This window comes from Scyliorhinus canicula, chromosome 3 (assembly GCF_902713615.1).
Source record: "Scyliorhinus canicula chromosome 3, sScyCan1.1, whole genome shotgun sequence".
Taxonomy (NCBI): Eukaryota; Metazoa; Chordata; class Chondrichthyes; order Carcharhiniformes; family Scyliorhinidae; genus Scyliorhinus; species Scyliorhinus canicula.
In genome coordinates this window covers 6,999,376-7,019,440 of record NC_052148.1, presented here as the reverse complement: position 1 = coordinate 7,019,440, position 20,065 = coordinate 6,999,376, and positions in this window count along the sequence as shown.

Here is a 20,065-nt window from a genome sequence, read left to right as displayed (position 1 = left end):
GTGTGCGTGGGTTTCCTCCGGGTGCTCCGGTTTCCTCCCACAGTCCAAAGATGTGCGGGTTAGGTGGATTGGCCATGCTAAATTGCCCGTAGTGTAAGGTTAATGGGGGGGATTGTTGGGTTACGGGTATTCGGGTTACGTGGGTTTAAGTAGGGTGATCATTGCTCGGCACAACATCGAGGGCCGAAGGGCCTGTTCTGTGCTGTACTGTTCTATGTTCTATGTTCTATAGTGTCCAACTTTGTCTCTTACTGACAGATAGTGTCCAACATTGTCTGTTACTGACAGATAGTGTCCAACATTGTTACTGACAGATAGTGTCCAACAGTGTCTGTTACTGACAGATAGTGTCCAGCATTGTCTTTTACTGACAGATCGTGTCCAACATTGTCAGTTACTGACAGGTACTGACAGATAGTGTCCAACATTGTCTGTTACTGACAGATATTGACAGATCGTGCCCAACATTGTCTGTTACTGAGAGTTAGTGTCCAACAGTGTCTGTTACTGAGAGATAGTGTCCAACATTGTCAGTTACTGACTGATACTGACAGATAGTGTCCAGCATTGTCTTTTACTGACAGATAGTGTCCAACATTGTTACTGACAGATCGTGTCCAACATTGTCCTTGACTGACAGAAAGTGTCCAACATTGTCCTCCACTGACAGATAGTGTCCAACATTGTTACTGACAGATGGTGTCCAATATTGTTACTAACAGTTACTGACAGGTAGTGTCCAACATTGTTACTGACAGATAGTGTCCAACATTGTTACTGACAGATAGTGTCCAACAGTGTCTGTTCCTGACAGAAAGTGTCCAGCATTGTCTTTTACTGACAGATAGTGTCCAACATTGTCAGTTACTGACAGATACTGACAGATAGTGTCCAACATTGTCTGTTACTGACAGATATAGACAGATAGTGCCCAACATTGTCTGTTACTGAGAGATAGTGTCCAACATTGTCTGCTACTGACAGATAGTGTCCAACATTGTCAGTTACTGACTTATACTGACAGACAGTGTCCAGCATTGTCTTTTACTGACAGATAGTGTCCAACATTGTTACTGACAGATAGTGTCCAACATTGTCCTTGACTGACAGAAAGTGTCCCAACATTGTCCTCCACTGACAGATAGTGTCCAACATTGTCTGTTACTGACAGATAGTGCCCAACATTGTCTGTTACTGATAGACAGTGTCCAACATTGTTACTGTCAGATAGTGTCCAACATTGTCTGTTACTGACAGATAGTGACAGATAGAGTCCAACATTGTCTGTTACTGACAGATACTGACAGATAGTGTCCAACTTTGTCTGTTACTGACAGATAGTGTCCAACATTGTTACTGACAGATAGTGTCCAACAGTGTCTGTTACTGACAGATAGTGTCCAGCATTGTCTTTTACTGACAGATCGTGTCCAACATTGTCAGTTACTGACAGATAGTGTCCAACATTGTCTGTTACTGACAGATATTGACAGATCGTGCCCAACATTGTCTGTTACTGAGAGTTAGTGTCCAACATTGTCTGCTACTGACAGATAGTGTCCAACATTGTCAGTTACTGACTGATACTGACAGATAGTGTCCAGCATTGTCTTTTACTGACAGATAGTGTCCAACATTGTTACTGACAGATCGTGTCCAACATTGTCCTTGACTGACAGATAGTGTCCAACATTGTCCTTTACTGACAGATAGTGTCCAACATTGTTACTGACAGATGGTGTCCAATATTGTTACGGACAGTTACTGACAGGTAGTGTCCAACATTGTTACTGACAGATAGTGTCCAACATTGTTACTGACAGATAGTGTCCAACAGTGTCTGTTCCTGACAGAAAGTGTCCAGCATTGTCTTTTACTGACAGATAGTGTCCAACATTGTCAGTTACTGACAGATACTGACAGATAGTGTCCAACATTGTCTGTTACTGACAGATATAGACAGATAGTGCCCAACATTGTCTGTTACTGAGAGATAGTGTCCAACATTGTTTGCTACTGACAGATAGTGTCCAACATTGTCAGTTACTGACTTATACTGACAGATAGTGTCCACCATTGTATTTTACTGACAGATAGTGTCCAACATTGTTACTGACAGATAGTGTCCAACATTGTCCTTGACTGACAGAAAGTGTCCCAACATTGTCCTCCACTGACAGATAGTGTCCAACATTGTGTGTTACTGACAGATAGTGCCCAACATTGTCTGTTACTGATAGACACTGTCCAACATTGTTACTGTCAGATAGTGTCCAACATTGTCTGTTACTGACAGATCGTGTCCAACATGGTCTGTTACTGACAGATAGTGTCCAACATTGTATGTTAGTGACAGATAGTGTCCAACATTGTCTTTTACTGACAGATAGTGTCCAACATTGTTACTGACAGATAGTGTCCGACAGTGTCTGTTACTGACAGAAAGTGTCCAGCATTGTCTTTTACTGACAGAGAGTGTACAAACATTGTCAGTTACTGACAGATACTGACAGATAGTGTCCAACATTGTCTGTTACTGACAGATATAGACAGATAGTGCCCAACATTGTCTGTTACTGAGAGATAGTGTCCAACATTGTCTGCTACTGACAGATAGTGTCCAACATTGTCAGTTACTGACTTATACTGACAGATAGTGTCCAGCATTGTCTTTTACTGACAGATAGTGTCCAACATTGTCCTCCACTGACAGATAGTGTCCAACATTGTCTGTTACTGATAGACAGTGTCCAACATTGTTACTGTCAGATAGTGTCAAACATTGTCTGTTACTGACAGATAGTGACAGATAGTGCCCAACATTGTCTGTTACTGACAGATATTTTCCAACATTGTCTGTTACTGACAGATAGTGTCCAACATTGTCTGTTACTGACAGATATTTTCCAACATTGTCTGTTACTGACAGATAGTGTCCAACATTGTCTCTTACTGACAGAGAGTGCCCAACATTGTCTGTTACTGACAGATAGTATCCAACATTGTCTGTTACTGACAGATAGTGTCCAAAATTGTCTGTTACTGACAGATAGTGTTACTGTCCAACATTGTCTGTTACTGACAGATACTGACAGATAGAGTGCAACATCGTCTTTTACTGACAGACAGTGTCCAACATTTTTCTTTACTGACAGATAGTGTCCAACATTGTCTGTTACTGACAGATAGTGTCCAACATTGTCTGTTACTGACAGATAGTGTCCAACATTGTCTTTTACTGACAGATAGTGTCCAACATTGTTACTGACAGATAGTGTCCAACATTGTCTGTTACTGACAGATAGTGTCCAACATTGTTACTGACAGATAGTGTCCAACATTGTTACTGACAGGTAGTGTCCAACATTGTTACTGACAGATACTGACAGATAGAGTGCAACATTGTCTGTTACTGACAGATATTGACAGATCGTGCCCAACATTGTCTGTTACTGAGAGTTAGTGTCCAACATTGTCTGCTACTGACAGATAGTGTCCAACATTGTCAGTTACTGACAGATAGTGTTACTGTCCAACATTGTCTGTTACTGACAGATACTGACAGATAGAGTGCAACATCGTCTTTTACTGACAGACAGTGTCCAACATTTTTCTTTACTGACAGATAGTGTCCAACATTGTCTGTTACTGACAGATAGTGTCCAACATTGTCTGTTACTGACAGATAGTGTCCAACATTGTCTTTTACTGACAGATAGTGTCCAACATTGTTACTGACAGATAGTGTCCAACATTGTCTGTTACTGACAGATAGTGTCCAACATTGTTACTGACAGATAGTTTCCAACATTGTTACTGACAGGTAGTGTCCAACATTGTTACTGACAGATACTGACAGAGTGCAACATCGTCTTTTACTGACACACAGTGTCCAACATTTTTCTTTACTGACAGATAGTGTCCAACATTCTCTGTTACTGACAGATAGTGTCCAACATTGTCTGTTACTGACAGATAGTGTCCAACATTGTCTTTTACTGACAGATACTGACAGATAGAGTCCAACATTGTTACTGACAGATAGTGTCCAACATTGTCTGTTACTGACAGATAGTGTCCAACATTGTTACTGACAGATAGTGTCCAACATTGTTACTGACAGATACTGACAGATAGTGTCCAACATTGTCCTTTACTGACAGAAAGTGTCCAACATTGTCCTCCACTGACAGATAGTGCCCAAAATTGTCTGTTACTGACAGATATTGTCCAACATTGTCTGTTACGGACAGATAGTGACCAACATTGTCTTTTACAGACAGAAAGTGTCCAATATTGGCCTCCACTGACAGATACTGACAGACAGTGTCAAACATTGTCTGTTACTGACAGATAGTGCCCAACACTGTCTGTTACTGATAGATAGTGTCCAACATTGTTACTGACAGATAGTGTCCAACATTGTCTGTTACTGACAGATAGTGACAGATAGTGCCAAACATTGTCTGTTACTCACAGATCGTGTCCAACATTGTCTTTTACTGACAGATAGTGTCCAACATTGTCCTTTACTGACAGATAGTGTCCAACATTGTTACTGACAGATGGTGTCCAACAGTGTCTGTTACTAAAAGATAGTGTCCAATATTGTCCTTTACTGACAGTTAGTGTCCAACATTGCCTTTTTCTGACAGATAGTGTCCAACATTGTTACTGACAGATAGTGTCCAACATTGTCTGTTACTATCAGATAGTGTCCAACATTGTCCTTTACTGACAGATAGTGTCCAACATTTTTACTGACAGTGTCCAACATTGTCTGTTACTGACAGATAGTGCCCAACATTGTTACTGACAGATAGTGTCGAACATTGTTACTGACAGATAGTGTCCAATATTGTTACTGACAGATACTGACAGATAGGGTACAACATTGTCCTTTACTGACAGAACGTGTCCAAAATTATCCTCCACTGACAGATAGTGTCCAACATTGTCTGTTACTGACAGATAGTGCCCAACATTGTCTGTTACTGACAGATAGTGTCCAGCATTGTCTTTTACTGACAGATAGTTTCCAACATTGTTACTGACAGACAGTGTCCAACATTGTCCTTGACTGACAGAAAGTGTCCAACATTGTCCTCCACTGACAGATAGTGTCCAACATTGTCTGTTACTGACAGATAGTGCTCAACATTGTCTGTTACTGATAGATAGTGTCCAACATTGTTACTGACAGATAGTGTCCAACATTGTCTGTTACTGACAGATAGTGACAGATAGTGCCCAACATTGTCTGTTACTGACAGATATTTTCCACAATTGTCTGTTACTGACAGATAGTGTCCAACATTGTCTGTTACTGACAGATAGTGCTCAACATTGTCTGTTACTGATAGATAGTGTCCAACATTGTTACTGACAGATAGTGTCCAACATTGTCTGTTACTGACAGATAGTGACAGATAGTGCCCAACATTGTCTGTTACTGACAGATATTTTCCACAATTGTCTGTTACTGACAGATAGTGTCCAACATTGTCTGTTACTGACAGGTAGTGACCAACATTGTCTGTTACTGATAGATAGTGTTACTGTCCAACATTGTCTGTTACTGACAGATAGTGTCCAACATTGTCCTTTACTGATAGATAGTGTACAACATTGTTACTGACAGATAAGTTCAAACAGTGTCTGTTACTAGCAGATAGTGTCCAACATTGTCCTTTACTGACAGATAGTGTCCAACATTGCCTATTTCTGACAGATAGTGTCCAACATTGTTACTGACAGATAGTGTTACTGTCCAACATTCTCTGTCACTGACAGATAGTGTCCAACATTGTCTTTTACTGACAGATAGTGTCCAACATTGTCACTGACAGATAGTGTCCAACAGTGTCTGTTACTAGCAGATAGTGTCCAACATTGCCCTTTACTGACAGATAGTGTCCAACATTGTCTGTTGCTGACAGATAGTGTCCAACATTGTTACTGACAGATAGTGTCGGACATTGTTACTGAAAGATAGTGTCCAATATTGTTACTGACAGATACTGACAGATAGTGTCCAACATTGTCCTTTACTGACAGAAAGTGTCCAAAATTGTCCTTCACTGACAGATAGTGTCCAACATTGTCTGTTACTGACAGATAGTGCCCAACATTGTCTGTTCCTTATAAATAGTGTCCAACATTGTCTGTTACTGACAGATAGTGTCCAACATTGTTACTGACAGATAGTGTCCAACATTGTCTGTTACTGACAGGTAGTGGCCAACATTATCTTTTTTGACAGACAGTGTCGAACGTTTTCCTTTACTGACAGATAATGTCCAACATTGTCTGTTACTGACAGATATTGTCCAACATTGTCTGTTACTGACAGATAGTGTCCAACATTGTCTGTTACTGACAGATAGTGACAGATAGTGCCCAACATTGTCTGTTACTGACAGATAGTGTCCAACATTGTCTTTTACTGACAGATAGTGTCCAACATTGTTACTGACAGATAGTGTCCAACATTGTTACTGACAGGTATGTCCAACATTGTTACTGACAGATAGTGTCCAACATTGTCCTTTACTGACAGATAGTGCCCAACATTGTTACTGACAGATAGTGTCCAACATTGTCTGTTACTGACAGATAGTGTCCAACATTGTTACTGACAGATAGTGTCCAACATTGTTACTGACAGGTATGTCCAACATTGTTACTGACAGATACTGACAGATAGTGTCCAACATTGTCCTTTACTGACAGATAGTGCCCAACATTGTTACTGACAGGTATGTCCAACATTGTTACTGACAGATACTGACAGATAGTGTCCAACATTGTCTGTTACTGACAGATAGTGACCAACATTGTCTTTTACAGACAGAAAGTGTCCAACATTGGCCTCCACTGACAGATACTCACAGACAGTGTCAAACATTGTCTGTTACTGACAGATAGTGCCCAACATTGTCTGTTACTGATAGATAGTGTCCAACATTGTTACTGACAGATAGTGTCCAACATTGTTACTGACAGATAGTGTCCAACATTGTCCTTTACTGACAGATAGTGTCCAACATTGTCTTTTACTGACAGATAGTGACCAACATTTTTACTGACAGTGTCCAACATTGTCTGTTACTGACAGATAGTGCCCAACATTGTTACTGACAGATAGTGTCGAACATTGTTACTGACAGATAGTGTCCAATATTGTTACTGACAGATACTGACAGATAGTGTCCAACATTGTCTGTTACTGACAGATAGTGCCCAACATTGTCTGTTACTGACAGATAGTGTCCAGCATTGTCTTTTACTGACAGATAGTTTCCAACATTGTTTCTGACAGATAGTGTCCAACATTGTCCTTGACTGACAGAAAGTGTCCAACATTGTCTGTTTCTGACAGATAGTGCTCAACATTGTCTGTTACTGATAGATAGTGTCCAACATTGTTACTGACAGATAGTGTCCAACATTGTCTGTTACTGACAGATAGTGACAGATAGTGCCCAACATTGTCTGTTACTGACAGATATTTTCCAACATTGTCTGTTACTGACAGATAGTGTCCAACATTGTCTGTTTCTGACAGATATTTTCCAACATTGTCTGTTACTGACAGATAGTGTTACTGTCCAATACTGTCTGTTACTGACAGATAGTTTCCAACATTGTCTTTTACTGACAGATAGTGTCCAACATTGTTACTGACAGATAGTGTCCAACATTGTCTGTTACTAGCAGATAGTGTCCAACATTGTCCTTTACTGACAGATAGTGTCCAACATTGTTACTGACAGATAGTGTCCAACATTGCCTATTTCTGACAGATAGTGTCCAACATTGTTACTGACAGATAGTGTTACTGTCCAACATTGTCTGTTACTGACAGATAGTGTCCAACATTGTCTTTTACTGACAGATAGTGTCCAACATTGTTACTGACAGATAGTGTCCAACAGTGTTTGTTACTAGCAGATAGTGTCCAACATTGCCCTTTACTGACAGATAGTGTCCAACATTGTCTGTTGCTGACAGATATTGTCCAACATTGTTACTGACAGATAGTGTCGGACATTGTTACTGACAGATAGTGTCCAATATTGTTACTGACAAATACTGACAGATAGTGTCCAACATTGTCTGTTACTGACAGATAGTGTCCAACATTGTCTGTTCCTTATAAATAGTGTCCAACATTGTCTGTTACTGACAGATAGTGTCCAACATTGTCTGTTTCTGACAGTAGTGGCCAACATTATCTTTTTTGACAGACAGTGTCGAACGTTTTCCTTTACTGACAGATAATGTCCAACATTGTCTGTTACTGACAGATATTGTCCAACATTGTCTGTTACTGACAGATATTTTCCTACATTGTCTGTTACTGACAGATAAGGTCCAACATTGTTACTGACAGAAAATGTCCAACATTGGCCTCCACTGACAGATAGTGTCCAACATTGTCTGTAACTGAGAGATAGTGTCCAACATTGTTACTAACAGATAGTGTCCAACATTGTCTGTTACTGACAGATACTGACAGATAGTGCCCAACATTGTCTGTTACTGATAGATAGTGTCCAACATTGTTACTAACAGATAGTGTCCAACATTGTCTGTTCCTGACAGATAGTGCCCAACATTGTCTGTTACTGACAGATAGTGCCCAACATTGTCTGTTACTGACAGATAGTGTCCAACATTGTCTGTTACTGACAGTGTCCAAAATTGTCTGTTACTGACAGATAGTGTTACTGTCCAACATTGTCTGTTACTGACAGATACTGACAGATAGAGTCCAACATCGTCTTTTACTGACAGTGTCCAACATTTTTCTTTACTGACAGATAGTGTACAAAATTCTCTGTTACTGACAGTGTCCAACATTGTCTGTTACTGACAGATAGTGTCCAACATTGTCTTTTACTGACAGATAGTGTCCAACATTGCTACTGACAGATAGTGTCCAACATTGTCTGTTACTGACAGATAGTGTCCAACATTGTTACTGACAGATAGTGTTCAAAATTGTTACTGACAGATACTGACAGATAGTGTCCAACATTGTCCTTTACTGACAGAAAGTGTCCAACATTGTACTCCACTGACAGATAGTGTCCAACATTGTCTGTTACTGACAGAAAGTGTCCAACATTGTCCTCCACTGACAGATCGTGCCCAAAATTGTCTGTTACTGACAGATATTGTCCAACATTGTCTGTTACTGACAGATAGTGACCAACATTGTCTTTTACAGACAGAAAGTGTCAAACATTGGCCTCCACTGACAGATACTGACAGACAGTGTCAAACATTGTCTGTTACTGATAGATAGTGTCCAACATTGTTACTGACAGATAGTGTCCAACATTGACTGTTACTGACAGATAGTGTCCAGCATTGTCTGTTACTGATAGATAGTGCCCAACATTGTCTGTTACTGACAGATAGTGTCCAACATTGTCTTTTACTGACAGATAGTGTCCAACATTGTCTCTTACTGACAGATAGAGTCCAACATTGTCTTTTACTGACAGATAGTGTCCAACATTGTCTCTTACTGACAGATAGAGTCCAACATTGTCTTTTACTGACAGATAGTGCCCAACATTGTCTGTTACTGACAGATAGTGTCCAACATTGTCTTTTACTGACAGATAGTGTCCAACATTGTCTTTTACTGACAGATAGTGTCCAACATTGTTACTGACAGATAGTGTCGAACAGTGTCTGTTACTAACAGATAGTGTCCAACATTGTCTGTTACTGACAGATAGTGTCCAACATTGTCTTTTACTGACAGATAGTGTCCAACATTGTTACTGACAGATAGTGTCCAACATTGTTACTGACAGATACTGACAGATAGTGTCCAACATTGTCCTTTACTGACAGAAAGTGTCCAACATTGTCTTCCACTGACAGATAGTGTCCAACATTGTCTGTTACTGACAGATAGTGCCCAACAATGTCTGTTACTGATAGATAGTGTACAACATTGTCTGTTACGGACAGTGTCCAACATTGTTACTGACAGATAGTGTCCAACATTGTCTGTTACTGACAGATAGTGCCCAACATTGTCTGTACTGACAGATACTAACAGATAGTGTCCAAAATTGTCTGTTACTGACAGATAGTGTCCAACACTGTCTGTTAGTGACAGATATTGACAGATACTGTACAACATTGTCTGTTACTGACTGATACTGACAGATAGTGTCGAACGTTGTCAGTTACTGACAGACAGTGTCCAACATTGTCTGTTACTGACAGATAGTGTCCAACATTGTTACTGACAGATAGTGTCCAACATTGTTACTGACAGATAGTGTCCAACATTGTCCTTGACTGACAGAAAGTGTCCAACATTTTCCTCCACTGACAGATAGTGTCCAACATTGTCTGTTACTGATAGATAGTGTCCAACATTGTTACTGTCAGATAGTGTTCAACATTGTCTGTTACTGACAGATAGTGTCCAACATTGCCTATTTCTGACAGATAGTGTCCAACATTGTTACTGACAGATAGTGTTACTGTCCAACATTGTCTGTTACTGACAGATAGTGTCCAACATTGTCTTTTACTGACAGATAGTGTCCAACATTGTTACTGACAGATAGTGTCCAACAGTGTTTGTTACTGACAGATACTGACAGATAGTGTCCAACATTGTCTGTTACTGACAGATAGTGTCCAACATTGTCTGTTCCTTATAAATAGTGTCCAACATTGTCTGTTACTGACAGATAGTGTCCAACATTGTTACTGACAGATAGTGTCCAACATTGTCTGTTTCTGACAGTAGTGGCCAACATTATCTTTTTTGACAGACAGTGTCGAACGTTTTCCTTTACTGACAGATATTGTCCAACATTGTCTGTTACTGACAGATATTTTCCTACATTGTTTGTTACTGACAGATAGTGTCCAACATTGTTACTGACAGATAGTGTCCAACATTGTTACTGACAGAAAATGTCCAACATTGGCCTCCACTGACAGATAGTGTCCAACATTGTCTGTAACTGAGAGATAGTGTCCAACATTGTTACTAACAGATAGTGTCCAACATTGTCTGTTACTGACAGATACTGACAGATAGTGCCCAACATTGTCTGTTACTGATAGATAGTGTCCAACATTGTTACTAACAGATAGTGTCCAACATTGTCTGTTCCTGACAGATAGTGCCCAACATTGTCTGTTACTGACAGATAGTGCCCAACATTGTCTGTTACTGACAGATAGTGTCCAAGATTGTCTGTTACTGACAGTGTCCAAAATTGTCTGTTACTGACAGATAGTGTTACTGTCCAACATTGTCTGTTACTGACAGATACTGACAGATAGAGTCCAACATCGTCTTTTACTGACAGTGTCCAACATTTTTCTTTACTGACAGATAGTGTCCAAAATCCTCTGTTACTGACAGTGTCCAACATTGTCTGTTACTGACAGATAGTGTCCAACATTGTCTGTTACTGACAGATAGTGTCCAACATTGTCTTTTACTGACAGATAGTGTCCAACATTGTTACTGACAGATAGTGTCCAACATTGTCTGTTACTGACAGATAGTGTCCAACATTGTTACTGACAGATAGTGTTCAAAATTGTTACTGACAGATACTGACAGATAGTGTCCAACATTGTCCTTTACTGACAGAAAGTGTCCAACATTGTCTGTTACTGACAGATATTGTCCAACATTGTCTGTTACTGACAGATAGTGACCAACATTGTCTTTTACAGACAGAAAGTGTCAAACATTGGCCTCCACTGACAGATACTGATAGACAGTGTCAAACATTGTCTGTTACTGATAGATAGTGTCCAACATTGTTACTGACAGATAGTGTCCAACATTGACTGTTACTGACAGATAGAGCCCAACATTGTCTGTTACTGACAGATAGTGTCCAACATTGTCTGTTACTGACAGATAGTGTCCAACATTGTCTTTTACTGACAGATAGTGTCCAACATTGTTACTGACAGATAGTGTCGAACAGTGTCTGTTACTAACAGATAGTGTCCAACATTGTCTGTTACTGACAGATAGTGTCCAACATTGTCTTTTACTGACAGATAGTGTCCAACATTGTTACTGACAGATAGTGTCGAACAGTGTCTGTTACTGACAGATAGTGTCCAACATTGTCCTTTACTGACAGATAGTGTCCAACATTGTTACTGACAGATAGTGTCGAACATTGTCTGTTACTGACAGATTGTGTCCAACATTGTTACTGACAGATAGTGTCCAACATTGTTACTGACAGATAGTGTCCAACATTGTCCTTTACTGACAGAAAGTGTCCAACATTGTCTTCCACTGACAGATAGTGTCCAACATTGTCTGTTACTGACAGATAGTGTACAACATTGTCTGTTACTGACAGTGTCCAACATTGTTACTGACAGATAGTGTCCAACATTGTCTGTTACTGACAGATAGTGCCCAACATTGTCTGTACTGACAGATACTAACAGATAGTGTCCAAAATTGTCTGTTACTGACAGATAGTGTCCAACACTGTCTGTTAGTGACAGATATTGACAGATACTGTACAACATTGTCTGTTACTGACTGATACTGACAGATAGTGTCGAACGTTGTCAGTTACTGACAGACAGTGTCCAACATTGTCTGTTACTGACAGATAGTGTCCAACATTGTTACTGACAGATAGTGTCCAACATTGTTACTGACAGATAGTGTCCAACATTGTCCTTGACTGACAGAAAGTGTCCAACATTTTCCTCCACTGACAGATAGTGTCCAACATTGTCTGTTACTGACAGGTAGTGCCCAACATTGTCTGTTACTGATAGATAGTGTCCAACATTGTTACTGTCAGATAGTGTCCAACATTGTCTGTTACTGACAGATAGTGTCCAACATTGTCTTTTACTGACAGATAGTGTCCAACATTGTTACTGACAGATAGTGTCCAACAGTGTCTGTTACTATCAGATAGTGTCCAACATTGTCCTTTACTGACAGATAGTGTCCAACATTGCCTTTTTCTGACAGATAGTGTCCAACATTGTTACTGACAGATAGTGTCCAACAGTGTCTGTTACTGACAGATAGTGTCCAACATTGTCTTTTACTGACAGCTAGTGTCCAACATTGTTACTGACAGATAGTGTCCAACATTGTCTGTTACTGACAGATATTGTCCAACATTGTTACTTACAGATAGTGTCCAACATTGTTACTGACAGATAGTGTCCAATATTGTTACTGACAGATACTGACAGATAGTGTCCAACATTGCCCTTTACTGACAGAAAGTGCCCAACATTCACCTGTGAACCGATGACTGGGAGATCCCGGAGACGTCCCCGCTCGGAGACTGGAAGAAGCCGGTAGCATAGAAGTTAAGAGCGGCCGTCACCTTGATGGCAACCGGGATCGCGTGTCCTCCCCCCGTTCCACGTGGGGCGAGGTGCGCCACGAAGTGACAGATATGTATCACCGTCCGCCTACGCAGCCGGAGTCTCCTCCTGCAGGTGATGTCCGTCATTGTTAGAAAAGAGACCCGGACACGGTACACCCTCGGCCTTGGTCGTCGCCTCTGTCGCCGTGGCTGCACCCTCACTCTCTCCTCTTTCTCTTCCTCCTCCTCCTCCCCATGCTGCTCGACGACTGGCAACTCCTCAGCCCTTCCCTCTGCTGCTGTAGCTGGCCCTGCATCCACTGCGGGTTGTGGGTGTGGATGCTGCTGCATCGCCAAATGCAGTGCAGCGGCCCCAACCACTGCGCAGAACATAGCCGTTCTGTTCACATACATTGTGCTAACCTACAGAAGGGTGGTGGGGGGCAGAGAAACGGGACATGTTAGACGGAGGTTAGTCGACAACTCAGCAGCCGCCTGCCACGGGATACCTGTGTGTCCCGGTGGCCTGGTCGCGCTGCTGACATGCGGGCAGCCTAACCCCTGGTCACTTTCTGCATCCAACGGCCAGTAAACTATGTCCTCCTCACCGGTGCGTCAGTGGCCTGTGGCCGTAAGCCACAGGGGAACCAGCGGCCGTGTACTCGTGACCGGCACGCCATGGCATGGTGGCAGACATTTTGTAACCGGGGTTGGACGGCTCACTCGCTCACTCTCTACATAACCCCCCCCCACTCCCACTCCCACTCCCCCCCTCCATCTCTCCCACTCCCCCCCCATCTCCCCCACCGCCACCCCTCCATCTCCCCCAACCCCCCACTCCATCTCCCCCACTGCCCCCCCTCCATCTCCCTCACCCCCCCTCCATCTCCCCCACTGTCCCCCCCATCTCCCCCACTGCCCCCTCCGTCCCCCCCACTGCCCCCTCCGTCTCCCCCACTCCCCCCGCTCTGGACCCCCCTCCCGGTCTCAGGGATGCCTTCCCCGTTGTGGCCAGACTCGAGCGGTGCGCTGAGCGGTGCGCTGAGCTGTGCGCTGAGCGGTGGGCTGAGCGGTGCGCTGAGCGGTGCGGTGAGCGGTGGGCTGAGCGGTGGGCTGAGCGGTGGGCTGAGCGGTGGGCTGAGCGGTGGGCTGAGCGGTGGGCTGAGCGGTGGGCTGAGCGGTGCGCTGAGCGGTGCGCTGAGCGGTGGGCTGAGCGGTGCGCTGAGCGGTGAGCTGAGCGGTGCGCTGAGCAGTGCGCTGAGCGGTGCGCTGAGCGGTGAGCTGAGCGGTGCGCTGAGCGGTGCGCTGAGCGGTGCGCTGAGCGGTGCGCTGAGCGGTGCGCTGAGCGGTGAGCTGAGCGGTGCGCTGAGCGGTGCGCTGAGCGGTGCGCTGAGCGGTGCGCTGAGCGGTGCGCTGAGCGGTGCGCTAACCTCCTCGAAGCTGTCGTCAGCCGGCACGACTGGTTGACGAACTTAAAAAGCAGGTGTGTTTGACACCGTGTAAACAGTGCGCGATGACGTCGGGACTTCGGCCCATGCGGGCCGGTGAATAGCGGCGGGGGGGGGCAATTTGTAGCGACTCTGGTCGTGTCGGGGGCGTGATGGAGGCGTTTGGTGGGAATGGCGACTCGGAGATTTTGCGGGGTTCGGAGAATAGCGGGAGGGCGTCGGACCAGCGTCGTCGTAAAAATTTGCGACGCCCGCCATTCTCCGACCCGTCGTGAGTCCGGAGAATCGCGCCCCCGGTGTCCATGAACATAGATCCGTGAAAGTTGCCACCCAGGTTGATAGGGTTATTAAGAAGGCGCACAGTGTGTTAGCTTTTATTGGCAGGGGGATTAAGTTTGGAAGCCAAGGGGCAGCATGGTGGCCTAGTGGTTAGCACAGCTGCCTCACAGCGCTGAGGTCCCAGGTTCGATCCCGGCTCTGGGTCACTGCCCGTGTGGAGTTTGCACATTCTCCCCGTGTCTGCGTGGGTTTCACCCCGACAACCCAAAGATGTGCAGACTAGGTGGATTGGCCACGCTAAATTGACCCTTAATTAGACAAAATAATTGGGTAATCTAAATTCATTAAAAAAAAGTTTGAAGCCATGAGGTCATGTTGCAGCTGCACAAATCTCTGGTGCGGCCGCATTTGGAGTATTCCGTGCAGTTCTGGTCCGCGCATTATAGGAAGGATGTGGAAGCATTGGAAAGGGTGCAGAGGAGATTTACCAGGATGTTGCCTGGTATGGAGGGAAGATCTTATGAGGGAAGTCTGAAGGACTTGAGGCTCTTTTCGTTAGAGAGAAGAAGGTTAAGAGGTAACTTAATTGAGGCAGACAAGATGATCAGAGGATTAGATAGGGTGGATTGTGAGAGCCTTTTTCCTCGGATGGCGATGGCTAGCACGAGAGGACATAGCTTTAAATTGAGGAGAGATAGATATAAGTCAGATGTCAGAGATAGGTTCATTACTCAGAGAGTAGTAAGGGCGTGAAATACCTGACCTACAACAGTAGTCGACTCACCAGTATTAAGGGCATTTAAATGGTCATTGGATAAACATATGTATGATAAGGGAATAGTGTAGATGGGCTTTATAGTGGTTTCACAGGTCGGCGCAACATGGAGGGCCGAAGGGCCTGTACTGCACTGTAATGTTCTATTGTCTATGTTCTGAAGTGCTTCGGGACATTTTACTGCATTAAAGGCACTATTACAAATGCAAGTTGTTGGAGATCAGTGCCAGTATCTCAAACCTTTGCTCAGATGGCCTCCCTTCCCTCACCATTTCTACTCTGTCAGATTCTGTTACCTCTCTGCTACATGTGTACATTTAAGGTCTCATTCTTCTCACACAGCGGATGTTCCAGCACCATCAAACCTACGCTTCTCGGACATCACGGGGGACAGTATCCGGATGGACTGGAATCATGGATCGGAGGATGTGGACCAATACAGAATCAGCTGGGTTCCATCTGGGGGAGGGGACAAAAAAGAGGTAATGAAATCCATACTTTCTGCTTCTGTGTATCTGTAGCTGATTTTTAAATTGCCTTGCAACATGCGAGTGTGAAGCAAAACCGCTGTCAGCCAGATCTGTATATGTATGAAAATGTTCCTCCTTTCCAGCAACGATGTTTCATTGCATCCTTGTAATCCTTACCACACTTGCTAATGTGTTGCATTCTCTGTTGGTCGTGGGGGCATGATCACATTGAAAACAGCAGGTATTTTCCTTTCCCAACTGGGACAGGCAAAGTCACGGGCAGGACTGGAAAATTTGGAGATCGGCCAAAACTCAATTGGGTGGGATGAGCTCTTTGAACCGTAACCTGCAGAAAAATCAGCACATTCTTTCTGAATGGCATTACTGTACTAGAAGGTGATCAGAAAACTGCTTTCCGCACGGACCATATGCTCTTTAGTATTGAGATGTTGGGCTCAGTTGCCCACTCAAAGAACAGCATTTGCGCAATGAACAAAACAGTCCAAATTAGTTTATTCCTTCAATTTAATTTTCTGCAGAAATACTCCACATGACCATGAGGGAATGCCACTGGGAAAGGTGGCTGCAGCCAAGGGTTGGTAAAGGATTTTAAGGTCATTGCAGGCCACCAGAGTGATATCAAATTCAAACATCCCCATTTAATTCAGGGAATCAGTTTGCAGAAAACAAATTGGTTTCATGCACTGAACGTGTCTTGACCTTCGCTTTATGCCTTTTCTTCCAGATGATTATAAATGGCAATGCGACAAGCCAGGTTTTAGATAACCTGGATCCTGACACCTTGTATGATGTTTCCATTACTGCCATCTACCCAGACAAGACGGAAAGTGAAGACGTCTCAGCCTCCCAGAGTACATGTAAGTCTTCAGTATATAAAAATCTCCATTAGTCTTTTCTACCCCCTTAACAATTATGTTCAAATATTGAAAACAGGACAAAGTGACATGGAAAGCACATGCTGCATATTGTGACGTGCAGCATATCATAATATCCTTCAGGATGGGGTGTGGGATTAGTATGTTCCCCTGGATTCTCTGCTTCTGCTGTAGCAAAGTGTCTGCACCGACCCTCTGAAAGAGGAACCTAATTAGGCTCACTCCCCTGCCCAATCCCTGAAGCACCCCCCTAACCTGCACATCTGGGACTATTTAGCATGACCAATCCACCTAATGTGCACATCTTTGGACTGTGGGAGGAAACCGGAGGACCCAGAGGAAACCCACAAAGACACGGAGAAAATGTACAAGCACCACACAGACAATCTACCGAGGCAGGAATTTAACCCAGTTCTCTGGCGCTGTGAGGCAGCAGTGATAACCCAACCCCTGATTAATTTATGCCTCCCTCAACTTGCCTCCACTTTTATTTATGGACCCGCTTCCCCAACCCCTTATCTATTCCTTATAGAAAAATGATTGGCCTCACCCCATTTCCCCACTACCTGGGCGTAACTTGTCTATACAAAGATAAATAACAATCATATTTGCATATATCTAACATATATTAACAGTCTCAAGTAACTTTACTGGATGACATCAGCAGATTGCTAATCATTTAAGTTAAACTAGTGATGTTTGTATTTATAGAACTTGAAACAATATTGCCCCATACCGTTTTGCTGAAGGTGAAAGGGGCGCCATGTGGCACAGTGGCTAGCACTGGGACTGCGGCACTGAGAAGACAGAGGGTGGTTGTGGATGGCAAATTTTCAGACTGGAGACCAGTTACCAGCGGTGAACCACAGGGATCAGTGCTGGGTCCTCTGCTATTTGTGATTTTTATCAATGACTTGGAGGACGGGGCTGAAGGCTGGGTCAGTAAATTTGCTGATGACACCAAGATTGGCGGAGTCGTGGATGAGTTAGAGGGCTGCTGTAGGCTGCAAAGAGACATTGATAGGATGCAGAGCTGTGCCGAAAAATGGCAGATGGAGTTTAACCCTGATAAGTGCTAGGTGATTCATTATGGTCGAGAAAATTTGAATGCGGATTTCAGGGTCAACGGCAGGGTTCTGAGGAATGTGGAGGAACAGAGAGATCTTGGGGTTCATGTCCACAGATCTCTGAAGGTTGCCACTCAAGTGGACAGAGCCGTGAAGAAGGCCTATAGTGTGTTAGCAGTTATTGACATGGGGCTTGAGTTTGAGAGCCGCGGGGTTAGGCTGCAACTCCACATGACCCTGGAGAGGCCACATCAGGAGTATTGTGTGCAGTTCTGGTCACCTCATTACAGGAAGGATGTGGAAACATTGGAAAGGATGCAAAGGAGATTTACGAGGATGCTGCCTGGTTTGCAGAATAGGTGTTATGAGGAAAGGTTAAGGGAGCTAGGCCTTTTCACTTTGGAGCGGAGGAGGTTGAGAGGCGACTTAATAGAGGTTTATGAGATGATGAGGGGGATAGAGTGGACGTTAAGAGACTATTTCCTCGGGTGGATACAGCTGTTACAAGGGGGCATAACTATAAGATTCAGGCTGCGATATATCGGAGGGATATCCGAGGTAGGTTCTATGTTCCATGAGGAGTCGGGTTTGAATCCCGGCCCTGGATCACTGTGCGTGTGGAGTTTGCACATTCTCCCCATGTCAGCGTGGGTTTCAGCCCCACAACCCAAAGATGTGCAGGTTAAATGGATTGGCCACGCTAAATTCCCCTTTAATTGGAAAAAAGCAATAATTGGGTACTCTAAAAAATTTTTTACACAGTATGTAAGGTGACAGGGAAAAAACAATCAACCGCAGTAAATCGGCCCGTATTTTATGGAATGTTACCCTATTGACTCGCAATATTCCTCAAACTTCATTCTCCAGTGAAACATATTTTTTTGGATCTGCTTCTACTGTTGAGCTTAGTGATCCTTTGCAGTAACTCACTTCAATCCCTTTCCCCCACCCCCAATCCATTACCCATACATGAAATGAACTGAAAATTGCTTATTGTCATAAGTAGGCTTCAATTAAGTTACTGTGAAAAGCCCCCAGTCGCCATATTCAAGCGCCTGTTCGGGGAGGCTGGTACGGGAATTGAACCGTGCTGCATGTGAAGTCGCTCTACTTTATTCCAGTATCCAACATTTCAGCTTGCATCTCCTTTATTTAGCCTTGCTGTCTTGCTGATCTCTCTGTCCTTGATCAGCAGCATTATTCCAATAGAGCTTGACGAACACCGCCTCAACTTTCGATGAGGTGCTTTATAGCATCCTGGACTCAACACCGTGTTCAGCAATTTTACATCATTATCCAGGCCCCATTTTGGTTCCTTTCCATTTGCAAGTTTGATTTTAACCCTTTTTTCTCTTGTTTCTGCTTTGAGACAGCAGCTGCTCATTATTCTGCGATTCACGCCTCCTCTGCCCACATCTTGTCCCATTCCCCACATTGACAACTGCTTTTGTCATTTAATTTCTCCTGCCTTCCACCCTGTGACAGACCTTCCCAATTTTTTTAATAACCTCCCATCTGCTTAAAACCTGTTGACTTTTTTCTCCCTCTTCAGGTGTTGCCAGACCAGCTGGGCATTTTCAGCAATTTCTGTTTTTACATCACTTTTACCTTGGCTTTTGTGGGGGATGGATTTTTTGTTGAATTTTCATACCGTCCAACAGCAGCAATAAATGCTGTTTCTGTCAACCTTTCCCAAAGTTAACAGTTCAGTGGGACCCTCAACCTGGGATGATCGCACAGGCTGATTATGGGTGGGCATT